This window comes from Thermobia domestica, chromosome 13 (assembly GCF_964235325.1).
Source record: "Thermobia domestica chromosome 13, izTheDome1.hap1.1, whole genome shotgun sequence".
NCBI lineage: Eukaryota > Metazoa > Arthropoda > Insecta > Zygentoma > Lepismatidae > Thermobia > Thermobia domestica.
The window spans coordinates 16,920,175-16,939,381 of NC_137466.1; the positions used below are offsets into that span (position 1 = coordinate 16,920,175).

Consider the following 19,207-nt stretch of genomic DNA (forward strand, 5'->3'; position numbering starts at 1 on the left):
TTGTTGAATTAAATGCAATGCAATAAGATGAAATATTTCTCAATTAAATTATCACTCCAACTATTGTAACAGTTTGGTTTTCCCAATCAGAAGATGTTTTTCCCAACCAGAAAATTGATTGTGAAGAGGATTAATCGATGTAAGAGAAGAAAATCTGCGTGTCGTGAATGTAAATATGTATATATGGGCGAATACTGAGTCATTAGTGTATGTGTGTTTGTGTAAGTTTACAAATTTTCTGGTGACTGTGCGCACAGAATTATTAATTCTTAAGAATTCCGCATCTCTAAACTTTGTATTGTGCTTACGAACATTCCTCGTGTACAGCCAAAGACAGTAGCAGGTAGTTTTCTTTGTAACTGTCCGTATTCGTTTCAGTAAATATGGAAGAGCTGTTCTGAAGTAAGTACATATCAAATATATACTTAATATTTTCTTTGTACCTTAGGTTACATTAATATTAAAATCTATAATAATGTCTAGGATAAAAATTAAATTTACATAATATTTATTTTATATTTTTTGATTTATTTAGGTTGTCCGTCCTGACCGAGGTATTTATAGGGTTTTTCCTCAGCCACACTAGGCAAATGGACAGATTGCACCTTTAGCATAGGTCCTGGCCTACACCTTTCCATATCCTTTCCCTTCCTCTATCGCGACGCCTTAGATACCTAAACAACAAATCAAATCAAATTCTGCGTAAGCTCAAAGGAAGGCTGTCAGGTATCTGCTTGTATGTGGTTATAAGATTGGGAGAGGGGGTGGAAACGAAAACGATTAAAAATACGTTTGCTAAGTACTTGAACTGTTTGGATGAAGGGAAATTTTGTCCGGAAAAGGGAAATTCTGAAGCTTGTGAAGGGAAAACGACTCTGAAGGAATTGGCATCACTGAACTGCAGTGTAAATTGAGTGGTTCAGGTTCAAAAGGTGTTGAATCGATTGTGTTGACACATTAGGAACAACTGTTGCAGGACCTTTTGGGACTCTTACTGCTAAACCTTCATTGTTTGTTCACTGTTAAAAATGATTTATTCAAAAATGAATACATTTTAGTACTCAAAAAAAAAAAAAAAAAAAAAAAAAAAAAAAAAAAAAAAAAAAAAGTAAATTTGTCTCAATTTTGAGGAGAAAATAACTCAAAAAATGAGAATGAGGAAATTTAGTTGCATATTTGAGTCAGAGACTGGTTCTCAAAAACGAGTAATACTGTAGTCTTAAAAAATATTGTTTTATGATATAGATATATCACTAAATATCGTGAGATATAAAAGACAGTTTGCAAATGCAAGGCTATGGAAAACAAGTACAAACGAGCTAACATAAGTGCACAAACTTCCTTATAATCCTGGAACTATATGTTCTCATTCTGGTTGATGGAGGAACTACTTAGCGGATGGGTATAGTTAAAATTTGAAGAGGCATAATGGAAGAAATTGTGGCAGTTTTCGATCAACATGGAAGGTATTTTAGAAGAAATAGGCTTCACAAGCCTGATAGAAGACTTTGCGAGTAAGTACTACCTGCAATATATGTTTAATATCTATATAATGAAATATGTGTGTATTTTTAAGTGTAAACAATATGAAACCTTGTGTAAACAACCTTGTTTGTGTACGAACATTGTAATCGATTGGCGGTGCAGTTTTTCCTTCTAAAATCATGAACAATCTTTCTAGCCACTGATATATCTTCACTCTATGCTTCTAGGCATTCTATGTGTTTGTTCTGTTAGTGATATGCGACATTCCAATTTATTCTGTAAATTGTGCACTATCGTTTGTTAGGTTAATTGGAATTTAGCGTCCCTTTGAAATCGAGCCGATGCCATTATACCAGCGGGAGGGCTCGCATTCTTGGGGCCACAAGTCGGGAAATAGCTATAAATTATGCACCTGTCGTATCAAGTAAGGTAATAGTTAAGAACAGCTACTTCTCATCTCCCGTGCACGAGGATACATCTTACTGTTGCACTACCTAAACACCCTAAGTACAAGGGCAAGAACTCAGTATATTACCTACTTTTTAACATCCTAGATAGTCAATGAATAATTCCTGAAAGTATGGCGTTTCTCGTCCTTCCCTAAATGGGAAGTACGGCTCCTTAACTATAACCTCAAGTAAAAATGTATATGACATATATGACTTTTTCTGATTGGAGGATACTTAGTTGTTCCATGGTAGATACTAGAAGGCAATTAGCGTTTTGTTAAGACATAACGGGTTGTTAATTAATCCCGCCAATTTAAAGCAAGTTAATACTTGAAAATCCGGTGGTGGTGTAAGCCTAGTTTTGGTGGACCACATTTTGGAAGATTTAGAGGTAAAGTTGAATACTTTGTATGAAAAGAACAAAATTGTAAAATTTTTTAGTGAAAAGAGTTGGACCCTTTCTGCTAAATATTTGCCGAAAAGACATAAGGAACACATTTCTGCAGGCGAAAGAATTTTATGCAAAGTAATATACCTTTGTTTTAGGTTTACAGATGTAGTGTTGCCAGTGTAAAATCATGACAAGTGCTTTATGATGGATAAAATAAGTGAGTGCATCTGAAAGATTACTCTATTAGATGTTATTTTCAACAGCGGTGTATATCTGCACAGTGCACAAAAGCTGTATTTTATGTTTACAAATGGAGCGTTACTATTAAACCATGACAAGTGCTATTGAAACTCGTATCTTTGCTAGATCCCACTACTTTTGGCATTTATTCCGAAATTGGGCGTCCGCTTTCGCCACGTTTTTTTCGCTATTATCTCCTTTCCATATTTTCTGCAATTTGTTATTAGGTTCATTAATCCGTGCTCTTCACAAACTTCTAAAAGATTTTGCTCGTTATCAACGTATTGCTTCACAAATGTTAAAACTGTTACTTCATTGCTCTTGTACATTCGCCATGTTGATAACATAAATGCTCGTTTCTTTCCCACAATGCAACTGTTCGGTTATCTTGCGCCAAGTAGTTCCCTCCGCTCGCCGTATAGTCCCATGTTTATAACCGCTTATATATAACACATAAACAGATTTTTCGAGACCTTTATATAGTATCAAGCACACAAACGATTAAATTATCCATATTTTTCCTGTAAATTTTAAAAAGTTTCATGGAAACGGACGCCCAACTTTGGAACTTAACCCCTACTTTTCACTATCCTTGCTTACGCGTATGCTCACCATCGCTGACGCACCTGCTCCCTTCGGACGCATTTCCGCCCTGCCTCGCAAGCCCACCGCCTTCGCCCTGCGCTGACTCGGTTAGAAAGCATTACCGTGTTTTAGTGGCAACCTAGCACAGGTTGGTTTGTGTTTTGCACTAGTTCTTATGCCATGCATCCGGAAGCCGAATTTATAAACATATCGAAAAAGAATTGTAATATCTTAGCAAATACTTACCCACATGGGCTCATATGGGTTTTTTTCGGGTTTAATCTCTTCTTTCAGAGCGGTGTCAATATTTCTTACTCGTTCTACGTTCCATTTTCGATTTCTCTTCCCATTTATTCTGATCGACTTTAACCACGTTTGCACTTCCGCCACTAGGAGATTGTGATCGGAATCAATATCCGCTCCCGGTAGTGGGTTCATGTCTCGTACACTACTCGTTGCTTGTTTTTTGTTCCAATGAAGTGAGTATACTATGGATAGCGTATATCCGCGTACTTCCTAAATTTTAGGTGGCTATACGATAGTTTCCAAAAATTAGAGGTGGGTATACGCTGTATACTCACGTATACCCTCCATTACATCCCTGGATTGAATATGCCTAAAAACTTAAAATGTGCTATAAAAATGCTTTACAGGAAAGCAATATGCAAATTATTTAAATTATTGGTACCGTACAATCTACTTTCAATATTTTTCGCGCGTTTAACAATATTTATTTACATGACTGTATCTGCCAAAATTACGTTCATCAGTTTAATCTCATGAAAAGCTGATTTTTCTCCTTGTGTTGTGTGTAATTCTCAGGACCAGATTTACATTTTTCTAAGACCTGGACCAAAGCACAATTCTTTGCCTCTAGCCTCTGAAAAAGATTATAATTCTTGTTGACGTATCTAATGTGTTGCTGAAGAAAAGGTTAGTCAGCTTCCCTGTGTTTGTAAATGTAGAAACACACAAAGCTTTTTTTTAATTTAATTTAATTTTTTTTTTAATATTCCGGAGAGTATTTGAGTTTCCATCAAATGCAATGGAAAAAGTAGCATTGCAAATTTCGCTCGCTATCAAGTCGAACAGGGTGGTGTTATAACTTCCTCGAAACTGTTACATGCAACAGCATACTGTTCATTCACTAATTACAGGATTCCCAGTCAGTCAGAATTTTTTGTTTTTCACTTTTCGAATAAGCTGATATTGATAGCAGAAATGGAACGGAGTCAAAATACGGGACATTTCCCTGTTCCAACTAAATTTACGGGGACGCGAGACACTCGGGCCCAAAAACTTGACATTCCCGTTTCTTACGGGACGTATGGCAGGCTTAAGCGTAAAATAAGTAGTTTTATTGTTAAAGTATTCATTTCCGATTCTTCTGCGTTTAATTCGGGAATTTCCCGAGCACTTCTTTCACGGCGTTCACATCAAAACTTCCACTAGTACGGAAAGTTGAACTCAGCACTTGAAATAGTAAGCGTTACATAGTCTTCGGAACCCCGAGCATTAAGCTTCTTTAATTTGACAATTTAATTTGATATGTACTATTAGTCCCGGCACCTATGACCTTAAACCCGTCAAAAGTCTGAGTGATTATGTCCAACGGTGTCGCCAAGTCGACGAGCATACTATTCACGGAAAATATTTTCTAAAGTACAAAATTGCTTATTTTACTTCAAATAGGCTATAAGCATAATCCATACGTTAATTTGTTCTGTAACTAACTCAATCTAAGGTAAGTTAAAAAAAAAAATCATTTAGTGCATTCAGAATTTGATAAAGGTTTTATGTTGAATGTTGTTATATACCTTAATGTGAAAGCCTTCAATTCGCCCAAGGAAAGTCTAAAATCTGATAAAAATCACTTACAATGTGATCACCTTAGTTGTATCAATAATATACTAACAAATAGGTCAAAAACCCAGGAGGGTTTTAAAGTGGGGTTTTTTTCAGGTGATGTCGGCTTGAGGAGGCCAAGCAATTTTTTTTTTTTTTTTTTTTACAAAAAATCACGTGTAGGTATAGTTTATGCGCACCACTAAAAATAATTGTCTACGGTGCTTGGGGTCCCTAGTTCGATCCCAGCTTGCGCCGTGTGGACTTTGTGGTGGTCAAACACCGTGCTCGTTGGTTTTCCCGGGGTTCTCCCTCTTTCTTCATTCCACCATTTCATTCATCTCTCATCATCTCCGTCTCCTTTAGACTAACTGGCATAACCATGGGACGTAAAACAAAGATTTTTAAAAATAATTGTTGAAAAATTCTAGTTCTTTCACTAATTTACTTCTTATTGTCTCCTAAAAGATTTGCGCTGGGAGATATGAAAATATCTCGGTTGGCATAGATAAAATTCAAGGGGACCACCAGAGATAATTGTTGAAAAATTACAATTCTCTTTCGATTTGCGTATAAATAGGGTTTCCGGATGTATGGCATAAAAAACTATTGCAAAAGCACAAACTAACCTCTGCTAGATGGCCACTAAAAAGCACAAGTGCCTGGTGGACCCGCGCGCGGGTAAGCGTCCGAAGGGAGCAGGCGCGTCAGCGATGGTGGGTATACACGTAAGCATGGACAGTTAAAAAGAAGTGGATTTTGGCAAATATGCGATTTTGAATAGCACTTGCCATTGCTTTACACTAGTAACGTTCCACTTGTAAACATAAAATATAGCTTCTGCACACTATGCAGAAGTACACTGCCGGCGGAAAATAACATCTAATAGAGCCATCTTTCATATGAAGAGCGTTTTTTCAAAACTCGGTAGAGCACAAAACATCTTTTTTTTTTATTGTAGGCCTAAATCGAGAAGTAATTGAGTCAGTAGTTTCGAAAATTATCGTCCTTTTGACTTTTTATTTCAATATATTCCGAATCCTTTTGAATTTACAAGCTGCCTTGATACTAGAAAAGAATATGATACGTCGGTATGTTCACGATACTATTGTTTTTGTTGGTGTTTTTTTTTTTTTTTTACTTTGATGCTTTTTCTTTGATTCATTGATTGAATGGTTGTTTTAGCGATGTTTGGCCTCAATCGAAATTATAAATTCTAATTTCAGAATAGTTGTGATCAAGTAAAGATTCTAGATTTCTGTTTTGAACAGAGCATCCCCTCCCACCAGCACCAAAAAATGTTAAGCATGCATGGTTTCAGTTTAAGTTTCCACATTTATGCACCAAAACTGTGGGAGATGATAATTAGGTGGACGATAATGGTGTAATGAATAAAGTGTCTACATTCCCCGTGTTGAAAGGGAACGATGGAGAGGGAATAGTAAGTAGAAATGATTTGGTTTTTTATTTATTTATTTGTTTATTTTCATGAACATTGGTACAGTCAGAAACATTATGTTAGTAATTAACTTCCATTAATTTAGTTTAAGGTTGACTACTCTCACCTTCCTTGCTTGTGCTCTGGAATCTAATGAAAACGAGGCGGCCGCGATGGCTCAGTGATAGAGCGTTCACTTCTAATGCGTGGGGTCCCTGGTTCCATCTCAGCTCGCGCCAAGTGGGCTTTGTGGTGGACAAACACCGTGTGCGTGTTTTTTTCGAATTTCTCCTGTTTCTTCCAACTTTCTGCATTTCACCATTTCATTTATTGCCATAATTGCTATCCCGTTTAGAATACTTGTCATAAAAGTGGGACGTAGAACTTATAATTTCGTTTGTTTAAGGAAAACTAAATTAAATAAGGGAATAATGATTTAGAGAATACTGAAATTATTTCTATCTTTCATAGTCTAAGCTATCGTTTAACAGGCAACTGATTTTCTTGTTACCGCAAATGTGAAACCGCAATCGCAACTCACTTGACTATACCAGATGGCTGTTTGGATGGTCTTGGAATTTATGGTATGAATATTTCTATATTGAAACAATCTGAATTTCTAAGCTTTTTATTTTTTGTTTAAGTACCACCTTCGTTTTCCTTGTACTGGAATCACAGTGAGTACTGTGTTCAGAGAGGACAACAAACCCCCCCCCCCCCGAATTTGCTTACTACACCCTTGGATGGAAAAGAATTCGTCCTCCAAATCCAATTCTATCAATCCATATCATATCTTTTTTTTTTACTTCAATTAAACAAAATTATGCTTAGGAAGAAACCAATATCCTTCTGATTTTATTTATTTCCCTTCAAGATACGAAGTAATCACATTCTCATATACAGCTTCACCAAACACACGACCTCATTGTTTCAGGACTTCGGCCTTCACGACAGTTGACAAAAGAAAGAAACACGCTAAATTCTTTCCTTCTAGACGTTACGGTCCCTTCCGAGAAATATATCAACTACAGTTTTTTTTTTTTTTTTTTTTTTTTTTTTTTTTTTTTTTTTTAAGCAGGTTGAGGTGCATGAATGAAAGTTGCGAGGACGTGGGGATACATTGAACCAATTATTTTCGCTGATAGTTGCATAACAAACTATATTACCTTCTTCGAGTTTGTGTAAAAATATATACCACTATCCTGAATATATCCCCTTTTATTTTGAACACTCCCCTCAGTGAAATTTTCTGGAGTGCTTACTGCCTGTGTTTCATAGTGTTCACTTGATATCTAATTGCTTTTCAAGTTTACATTTCATTGGAGGTCAAAAGTATGTTATGTAACCCAACATAAAAGGGTCTTATTGGTTGAGTAGCCACTTTATCAAGTTCCTCCAAGTTATACATCCTACCACGTGTTTCGTACTGGTTTCCTAAATTTAACCTGATAGACAAGGAAACATTATGATAAACCCAGAAACAAATACGAATCCATTTTTGTTTCGGTATAGAATTTTGCTTACATATCGTTCTGCGTTCGGGAAGCACTATTGTAAGATTCAGATATTCTGTTAGAACTTAATATAATTGCAGTTTACAAAATGTAAATCATGACAGCCATTATGAGTATGATATTAGTATAATGAAGTAAAAGTTCATTACACAATTTGTTATTCCTTTAGTGTTGTACCACGTTACTAAATTTGAAGTAGGAAACTTCGGTATAGCGTTTTTAATCTTCTTCGCTTGAATTTTAACGCCTCGAAATACTCTGTGTATAAATAATCTTTTCTGCGTAACCTCCTACACAAACGGTGTCTTCAGCTCCAAAAATGATACTAAGGGAAGAATTAGTTCAGGCATAAATTGCAAGAAAATAAGTTTGTTCCATGAAATCTAAATAAGAACTATTGCATTCTGAGAACCATTATTCCAAGCACTATTAAATGTTTGACTAAAATATATTGTTTGTTGTTCATTACTCTAATAACTCTAGGAATAATTAATAGCAACTAAAGAACTCATTTCAACCAGAGTACTGCTCTTTGTATCGATGGGATTTTCCTTGCTTTCTGAATTGTTTCATGTCGTTTTTTCTGTAGAATACAGTAATCAGATTTTTTTTTTTAAGATTATAAAGGGTAAAGAAAGATGGAATGTACTATTACTTCTTCATTATGGTTGAAAGTTTTTAGTCCCATATTTACCAGGCAAATGCATAGGAAAAGCTTCGTTAGAAAAATATAGTTATTTTCGGGACCGTCCATCTCTACTTCTGAGTCCCCTTCTCTACAGGGTGTCTCACCTAATTCTGTGACCTGAAATATTGTCAAAGTGTGGCAAATCCTATTGCACAGGAATGTAACCATGTCAGGGGCCAATAAAATTCTGTGAACAGCAGGTGCATCCAGGGTTTCCACCATAGAACCCCGGAGGCCAACTTGAAATTGTAACGTCCTTGACATGGGTACATTCCTGCGCTACTGGATTTGTCACATTTTAGGTCGTTTCAACAATAGGCTATTTCAGGTCGCAAAGTTGGATGGGACACCCTATATACATATATATAAGCATTCAGACTTCACCAAAATATTAAATAGCACGGATAAATGTAAGATTAAATACATTGTACTATCTTCGGTTTGGTATTTCACAAACAATAGCTCAGTGTTTAAATGGTATATTTTTATTTTTCTTCTTTCCCCGTACAGGAGTAGTGGTTTTGTGCTGGATCACATGGTAGTCCTTCCTCAGGATTTATTGTGCAGCGAATAAAGAACCATAGGTTTCGAAAAGTAACTACAATAGAGAAGCAGCAGAAAGGCCGTCCTGAGAGAGATTGTTGCACCAAACTTCGTTGCTTACCTGACGAAGCGGACTTCTCAATTTTATTTCAACAGAAAAAACAGTGGTTAAAAGAAAATACTTTTCCACAAGATAATATACTTCAGTTCATGAAAGACACATTCGACGGACGTAGATTCGAAATTGCAAAGCAAAGTAAAACTGTCAAGGAAATTTTTGAAGAATGGCCCAGACTGCTTGATGTTACAATAGTAAGTAGTACCTATTTAACACAGCATTTTACTGTTATTGTGCTGGATTATTACTTTTTGGTAAACATCATTTGATATATATTGGGCACGGTGGCTCAGTGGTAGAGCGCTCGTTTCTGACAGGAGGGCACCTATTAAATAGTGTTAAATAATTAATACTAAATTAAATAGTTAATAAAGTTAAATAGTACAGAAGTTTATAAAACAAATGCAGTAGTTCGTATGTAATACATTTCATATGTAACATGCATTTCATATGTAATTAAATGGATGAACTACTGGTTACTGGTATCTCTAATATTATAGTTTAATAATTATTGATGCTTTCTATATTAAAATATTTCTATTCTCTATATCGAAAAACATTTCAGTGCGAAGTTTTCTTTTTTTAAATTCTCTTCCTCCCCGACTTTTGACTAATGATTTCGCACCCTGGTTTGGGGACAGCATCGTATCCGTGGACATACTCTGAATTCTTTTCGATTTCTTCCACGTTATTGATCCACCAATGTTCTCATAATCGTTCACTTTCATGAATATCCATTTTCTGAAGCATGCGGAGTATAAATGTGGGACATAATACTGCAAATTTCATTTCATTTGCTTCATGTCAGTTTTGTTCAGCGATATGATTTCACAAGGTTTGTAATAGTAACAAAATACTTCTAGCATTTGTCTTTCATTCCGTCTTTTATAGTATTAAGCATTTTAATTCAGATAATTTCGGTAGCTCCTTCTACCTTCCTCATTATAGTTAGGTAACTTATAGACAAAGCATGTATGCAAAACTGTATGATGACATCGTCAGAGGTGTAATATTTTGCGTGTGAGTTACTCGTCCATCTGTAAAGGTAGCAAGCGCTACCGAAATGTCATGAATATAATATTCAATACCAAAAAACACGATGTAAACTAAAAATATTTAGACTTTTTGAAGAGCAGGTTTATACGTTTTGCTGGAAAGTTTAGTCTTATTTCAGTGTTTTATTAGATACCCAATTAATATAAAAATAAATATTATTAGGTAGCAATTCGTCATACTAATTTCGGGAATATCTGCCTTACTAGTTGTATGTACAACCAATAACATAAAAGGAGCTGCCTGGTTTTATCATAGTTTGATTTGCCTGAACAAGAGTATATATATAATTGCTGTTTATAAGTTGTAAATAAAGTGACATATTTCACATTATTCAGGTATACGTATTTCTACAGGGTGTCCGAGAAGTCCTTCCCTGATTACAGAAATTGATAACTCAGGCTAGAAATAAGATAGAAATATGAAACTGGTGTTGAATTGTTTACAAACTATAAAAGTTTTGGTCACATCAGTACACTTCCACATGAGCACCCTTGGTAGCACGTAGCACATCAGGCGTGTCTGCTGAGGTTCTTGGTTCCACCAGACCTCGGAAGGTCAGCAACCGACCCTGTGTTCGTGAACTTCTCATACCAGGCTTTAATGCTCTTGATATCAGGTGGAGTCCTCCCAAATGTTGTCTGGAACTGTCTCTGCACCGTGGTTGGTGATCGTGTCTCATGGTACCACAGGACACACTGTGCCTTCTCCTGGTTGGTTGGCATGGCTTCTTGGGCTTCTTACTTACGTACTACAAACCTAAAACAAAAAAAAATTGAGACTTGGTAAAACAGAACAAACCTAACACAGACAAAAATTTTTATAGTTTGTAAACAATTCAACACCAGTTTCATATTTCTATCTTATTTCTAGCCTGAGTTATCAATTTCTGTAATCAGGGAAGGACTTCTCGGACACCCTGTATATTGTTTAACATTGCAGTAAAACAGTATGACAACGAATTATTTTAGAATTTCATGACTAGAACAAGCTATAATATATTATTTAATAGAATATATTTGTATAAGAATTAAACCTTTATATTTCAGATCGACGCTGAATTTAAAAAGTTGTTTGGCGAGACAGGCGACTCTTTGTGTTTGAACTTCGGTCTCATAGCTGACCACCTTTTATTAGAAGCAAGGAACTGTGGCAGAAAATGTGCAGAGGATGTAGTTAACGATTTCCTTCAGAAGCATACTTTGACACAGGAAATTACGGCAGAAAGTAAGTACATTGTACAATTAGTTAGGAACGTAATATTTCATCGTATCCTTTGTGTTGTGGAAGATAGTTTTATTTAGTAGCGCGATGCCAGTGACATATTCATGTTGATTTAAAAAGAAAGAAAAAACAGCCGCAGTGATTCAGTTGTAAACACTCATCTTTGGTGTTTATTTTTCCCTATTTGATCTTGTGTAATAAGCAATCATCACCTACAAAGGGTTTTTTTGTATTCTCTGGTTTCCTCTTCCTTCATTGTTTCCATTCATTTTTCACTGTCACTTTTCCTCGGAGCATGATCATGAAATATTAATCTTACATACTGATCGTAGTAAGAAAAACGGCTGCATACTCCACATTGAGATGTTCCTTCGTGATTATGGTTAGCGTATGAGACTGGTGTGGCAAATTCGACCTCAATTACGGGTGGAAGCTCTTGTAGATCGCGTTCCAAGTTAAGCTGTAGATCCGCCTGTTTTCAGTGTCCTCTGTTTGTCAGTGATAATTTTTTTTTTTTTTTTTTTTTTAAGCTTTTACTAGAGTAAGATCAAGTTTTCGTGTATATTTATCAATTCTCAGGTTCCATGTGTAAATATGTACACAAGAGTATTTGTCATCGACACACAGATATTGTCTAATAGATATTGTAACTTCTACTCAGAAAATGTATCATCTTTGTTGCAACAACTTACAAGTTTCCGACGAGGAATGAAGAAACAATTTAATGAAATTTCAACTTGGAATGAATTAGCCAAATATTTCGTCGTAGAGAAATGTCAATGTTAGTAGTGTTCTGAATTTGTGTACTCCTTTGCAACTGTATGTCACTTTGCCTGTGACGAAGGCCAATCCTGAGCGATCATTCGGTACACTAAAAGCCAGCAAAACGTATATTCGTAGCACAATGTCGAAGATGAAATTCAGCTCAGCCCCGTAACTTGAAATTTTTCTTGGAAGATCAAGCATTAATATTTGGACCTTCTAAAATATATAAAGTTGAGGTTCCCTAGAATAATAATGAAATATGAAGAGTTCCCCCCTCCTTAAAGTGAAATCTTTAATAAACGTGTTTGATACTTTCTAGGGGTGCCAGATGATGTTTTACTAAAGTAGGACCCAGATTACATTTATATTTCATCTTAAAAGAATGTATTTTGTTCACATGGTGGGGCAGCAGGAACGCCTTAACTTATTTTCAGTACTTTTGGAAATAGTATGGTGATTCACAACTTAAATAAATGAGATATTGTTTCACCCAGTTCAAAGCCTTACAAAAATATATATCTGGGGGCTCTAATAGGACGCATTTTACTGAATGAGATTCAGAATACATTTTAGTTTCATTTAAGTATTTTTTCCTGGGGTGTGGTAAATCTGTTCCAAGTTTCATTTACAAGTTCCTGTTCACATCGTATCATACGGAGTAAGAAAATTTTAACTCAAATGGGTCCTCTCAATAAACTGCAAGCTTAATTGGGAGGACAGTTGCTCCATTCCGGTGCAAAAGTACGAAACTGGTTGAGCCCTTTGCCAATCCTGAGCACTGAAAGCGAAGAATGTGGTTGATATTGAAAAGGGTAGTAAGCGAATTCCCCTTAATAAAAAAAAAAAAAAAAAAAAAAAAAAAAAAAAAAAAAAAAAAGCTGTTTGGGAATATGTGAGCAAGTTTCACAAGTTTTGACGAGTTTTCATGTGTTAGTTGTAATGTGAACATCTTTATTAATTTATTTAGGAAGAAATTATTTCTTTTAAGAAACATTTCTACTTCCATGTAATTGCTAATAATAATAATAATAATGTGCAATTTTTGTATATGAGCAAGTAGTGACTTGCCAGATGAAAACATAATTGTACTGCTGTACAACTCTTACGTGTGTAATGAATGTGTAAAGAGGAAGGGCCCTTTTGATATTTTCGCTGGTGGAGGGGGGCATCCCATCCTTAGTTACGCTACAGTTCCCCAATTTTTCCAGTAATTGTTGTTTGACAATTGCTTAAAAAGATGGAATCGAGTAATAGTGCAATTTTACAGAAATTAGAATTTGTAGTGTGATTTTTTTCCCCTGGAAGGGAAACCGTGAAGGAAACTTGAAAGGATTTTACTTAGTTGGTGACTCATGCTCTTTCTTAAAACTGTTCGACTTTGGGTAAATGAATTAAGTGTGCCAGAACATGCTTTGATTCCGAGCTCCCCTAGAACACGCCACTAACTTTTACCCGTCACACATAAGCGGAAATAACTAATTTTCGCGATTATTGTTTTCTTATCTTGCATAAATGAAATAGGTCGAAATGTTTTTGGTTACCTTTCAATTTCCTTATTTTTATAATCTTATTTCAGTTGATACTAATTCCTTTCACAACGTGACAACACTAATATTATTCGAAACATCGCAATAGATGAATCAGGTCTTCAACTCTTTCATTTGATTTTTATTAAGATCACGCAGGTGGGATATATATATAATATTGTAATGTTAGTCCCATACGTGTTCATTTTACTCCGACCTTACTTACCCTCATCCTCGCAGTGGTGGTTGGCCTTCGCCCTCGTTCACCCTCACCTTCGCGAAGAGAGTTATCCATCGCCTTCGCCCTTGCCCTCGCAGTGACAGTTGGCTCTCGCCCTCCCTGTCGAAACTTGTCATCTTCCTCGTTATTGTGGGCGAGAGAATTTGAAGGTGAGGACGCTCTTGAGAGTTTTACCCTTGCGAGGGTGAATACCTCTGGTTAGTACGTCCGTTACTCCGCACGATAACTCTTCAACAAAAGATAACTTTTAAATTGTTTTCTTTAATCAACAACTAGATAATTATCTTAGTTAATGGATGTAATCCACTTACTTGAAGCAGTAGATAGAAACAAGCTTTTTCATGCAATCAGTTAAGTACCAAGAATATCTCCAACCTTAGCTCTGTACCGAAGTCGGAAATGGTAGAAATATACTATAACTTCTGGTTTCAATACTGATCTACATAGAATAAAAACATAAGTGATAACAAAAAGCGTTCTTTTTTAGTAATTAAATTGGCCTTCTGAGAAAAGATACCAGTTTTGAGAGATCAAATCGGAAGTATTAGACATCAGCCACTTCCGGTTTTAATGTTGGTCGCTGAAGAGTACAAACGGTAAAAGATAGCGAGACGCGGTTTTTTAATCGTTTAAGCGTCCTTAGAATATATTCTATCTCCACTCTAATCACTCTACTAAAACACTAAGTGGTAGATCTGCTACAACTTCTGGTTTCAATATTAATTGAAGAAATATTGCGTGGTCCACTTTACTGTCTTTACTAGAGTTTATATCTTCTTATTTCAGTTGATACTAATTTGTATTAGAACGTAGTAACACTAATATTATTCGATACATCGTCATAGAAGAATCAGGTCTACAAATCTTTAATTTGATGTTTATTTCTATTGTCATTAATTACATAATCTCTCTCTTTCCAGGAAGGTGAAGGCATAGATACATTTATGGAAAATGAAAGGCTTCTGGGAGGATCTCGAACACAGTCGTTTATATTGTCCATTGGCAACCGATACACACCGGTACAAGTTTTTCTCATAGTGGAGGATCGTGTACCGGAGGTTAGTCGCTTTTGAAAGCTGCTGACATTGCCTTCAAACTGTGCTATGAGTTAAACATTGAGTTCAGCCCCGTGTGCAAAAACGTTTGGGACTTTTTCAACGAATGCTTTTTCAAAATTGACACCACAGCACAGGTATCTTCTGTCACCCAAGAATTAAAATCAAAGTTATTTACGAACCTGCAAGCCTAGTAGCCTTCACAGTAATGAATACTCTTATGTGCAGTTTTACGATAACTGGTCAGATATGTGTTGAATATAGTGATGAGACAGAAGTACCTGTGTTTGGAAAAAATTACTGATATTCTGCTGTTGAATGAGGAGCCAGTTGTTGTGTTTAATTTTCTCACAGTTGTAGGCTTCAGTGAGCATTATCATTCATATGTTTTTCAGGGGACTAAGGACGTGGGAGTTTCTAGAATAACTGACTTGTATAACTATTATCCTTTATGTATACGTAAATCGTATGAACAATTTGATGACACACTATATGTTGCTTTCCGATACAAAAGATGTTCAACAAATAATAAGTAGGTATTACTGATAACATGTAAAAACTGTACTGCAAAATGCAAATGTAATATATAATCAGAAAACTGTTCAAAAATGTAACGATGATTACATTTTCCTTCAGTTGTAATATTTTTTATTTCTTTGTTATTTAGAATATAACTTTTGTTTTAAATATTACATAATTTTGTTTACAAATTGTTCAACTAATGTGCTTTAAAGATGTATAGATTTATAATTCAATAGATAAGACTTTTGATATTCCGTCCGTGTTTATTTTGTTCTACTTATGTCTCAACGTACTTACAGCGTTCATCAGCAGAGTTGTACTAATTTGGAGAATTGTTATATAATTTAATTCTGACATTATTATTTTATATTTGAATATTTAACAAAGAAATAAGGTTAGATATTACAGTTTGATTCAGATTTATAAATTAACAGTTTTCTTCAATGTTATTAATATTGCTTTCGTTTTCTCCTTTTTTATAATAATAAAATATTCTAAATTTCACTTAGTTTCAAACCATCCCCTATTCAATGCCCCATCATTCAAGTTAATTTCTATTGTTTCTCTTAATAACCTTTTATATCCATGAGTGGATCTGCATATAACTGCGCATTTTCAAATATTGTCTTATGGCTCCCTTCTAATGCATGTAACAATTAAATTTATATAACGATAATTATATAACAATTCCCTGAAATAGTACAACTCTGATGATGAACGTAGTAAGTGCGTTTGAAACATAAGTCGAACAAAATAATCACGGATGGAATATCAAAAGTCTTATTTATTGAATTACGAATATCTCCATGAAAATTATTTGAAGTATGTAATGTGTAGATTTAGTTTGACAAATAAAACATACAATGTAACAACATATTTTCTTTTAATTAAAACGAAACAAATATATATATATATATATACTCTTTTCTAAAGTATTTTAAAAGTTACTTCTATTTTCCAGCTTTGAAGACAAAATTGTCTAACTTCAATATTAATATGTAAAAGGAGTACTTAACTATAAATTTCCTAGTGCAGTGTGTCATTTATTTACCTTTTTAGTTCCGGAAATTTTCTGTGTGCCAGGAAGGCAGCAAAATGAGCACTTTCTTTCTCATTTTTGAATACTAATAAAATCTCATTTTTGAGTACTTTTTTACTCATTTTTTTTTTTAAAAAAACCCTTCTCATTTTTGAGAAGAGTTTTTCTCAAATCTGAGAGGAACTATTCTCAATTTTTGAGAACGTGTGTTTCTCAATTTTGCGGCTATCTGAGCATTTCGAATACTTTTCTACTCAATTTTGAGTATACATGTTCTCAATTATGAGGAGAGCATTACTAGTTTTTGAACAAAGAATTTCTCAATGTTGATTACATTCATCTCATTTTACGGTTAACTTTCTCATTTTTGAGAAAATGTGTTCTCGTTATTTTTGAGAAATAGCTGTTTCTCATTTTATTTAAGAATATTTTATCTCGCCTTTAAGAGAATTTTTACTCAAAAGTGAGTAAAATTTACTCAAATTTGAGTACATATTGTTCTTATATTTTGAACACCCACACTTCCTCACTTTTGAGAACAATGTATTCGGAGCTATTCTGAGAACACAATGTTCTCAAATTTGAGACAATTTTACTCATTTTTAAGTAAGTATTTTTAACAGTGTTGAGTCTTGATGCTGGCTTTGAGGATTCCTTGGCCCTACCACTACAGTGTCTTCCGTTCTTGCTTCAAATCCCGCTGGGGGCCTCACAACGCGCATACAAATTCGAGTAGTGCCTGAGTTGTCACTTTAAGCAGTAGACCCCGTCTCATATAGCCATAGTGTTGATACAGAACGTAAAAGTGGAACCAACCAACCAATCAATTCACGAGAGCGGAAAAATGCAAGATTATTATTCTAAAGTATTATTATTGTATTATGTTAAACATTAATATAATACAATAAGGATATTTTACAATAAATATTAGGCCTATATACAATAATAATATTTTACTATTACTGTTTAATATATCTTGTTTCGTAATCTCTTACAATGTAAACTAATATGACCAAATAAAAGTATTTAAAACGTAATAATAGACGTTCTATGTTTTAAAAACCTAAGGGGCAAAACCGGATCCCGCACGTACAGGTTTCATCACACATGGCGTCATTTGACTATACAAAACGCTATACTCTACAGACAATTACTTAGAGTGATAATGAAGGTAATTAAATGTTGTACAAAGACAGCTACATACTTTTACTCTTGCAGAAACAGGAACGCAGTATAACCCATCTAGTTTTCTTCAAAAATCGTAAGTAAAAAACACTCAAACAGAATTTTCTTTACAGCAACAAAAGCATTGAGTCTATTGCGTTCTGGTAATGGCCACTGCTCCTTCGTCAAGGTAGAATGTAGTTCGTTCGTTGTCCGCGCGATCACAGCACATACAGAGGCTAGAAGGGGGTACCCGGTTTGTACCCGACTTCTCAGTTTTACCCCATTCTCCCCTACTATATGAGCGATGACGTACCTCGGCGACTACACTGTCCGAGGAATTGGAGAGGAAGAAAGGAATGGGGAAGGAAGGAAACGACCTGTGACTATTATGTTAGATAGCACCATCCCGGCATTTGTTTAGTATGAATGAGAAAAACAAACGAAAAACCTCACTCAGTGTGGCTGTCCTAAAATATCTGCTATAGTTTTTCACTGAGTGCCCCAACCGGGGATCAAACCTGGGACCGCACATAAGGAAGTAAAGAAGAAGACGATATGGTTACATAAAGGACGTCTTATGTCTCACAAGGAGGCTTACGGAAGTGTCACTCACCGATTTGAATGAAACTTTGCATACTTGTAGAAAATCGAAAAATAATCGACACGTTTTTTTTTTTTTTTTTGGTTTGGCAATGGTGAAGATTTAAGGGTAGAAACTCCCCTTTAAACGTTAGAGATGGTCTCCAAGCATAGAGAGAAAACAATCATTTAATATAGAAGAAAACATACTGCCAGAGGGGTTTTAGAAGAACTGATTCAGAATCTGACGTCAAAATTACAAAATTCAAAATGGCGGATCCAATATAGTGATTACAATTACAAAATGTTTTCTGTTTGAAATTCTCTTCACTTTGCCAAGAACAATTATAGTTGGTAGGGGATACTACGAGAAAGTTGCAGACCGATTTGAAATTCCTTTCTATTGATTTGAAACCCCTTTATTTTAACGGAATGCTTGATTAAAGTGAGTATAAACACTTCCCCCTATTCGGGGTGCTTATGAAGGATCTATAGCGAGTCCCCTCGCCTCTCACTATGTCAGGACTTCACATATCCTCAATTGCTATAATTATGAATTTATTGAGAAAACGCTTCACAGTATTGATATTTCGTTTTTTTTTTTTTTTTTTTTTTTTTAAAAATGTGTGAGCATAAACATTGTTTACACCAAGCTCACCTTACTACAGCAATAACTGTGACAAATCGCAAAATGCAGCACAATCTTCTTCCAAATAACTGTTTTTGTATCATGCATATCT

At 35.1% G+C, this 19,207-nt stretch overlaps 1 long non-coding RNA gene across 2 annotated transcripts; it reads left to right on the forward strand.

Annotated features, from left to right (window-relative positions):
- Nucleotides 1–891: 891 nt before the first annotated feature.
- On the forward strand, nt 892–17,728 carry LOC145668030 (uncharacterized). Of its 2 annotated transcripts, XR_014127947.1 has the most exons (5): nt 892–1,514; nt 6,222–6,436; nt 9,146–9,490; nt 11,399–11,576; nt 15,026–17,728. It is a non-coding gene; the product is annotated as an uncharacterized LOC145668030 (long non-coding RNA). The 2 variants fall into 2 exon arrangements; XR_014127946.1 differs by lacking the exon at nt 6,222–6,436.
- Nucleotides 17,729–19,207: the final 1,479 nt, after the last annotated feature.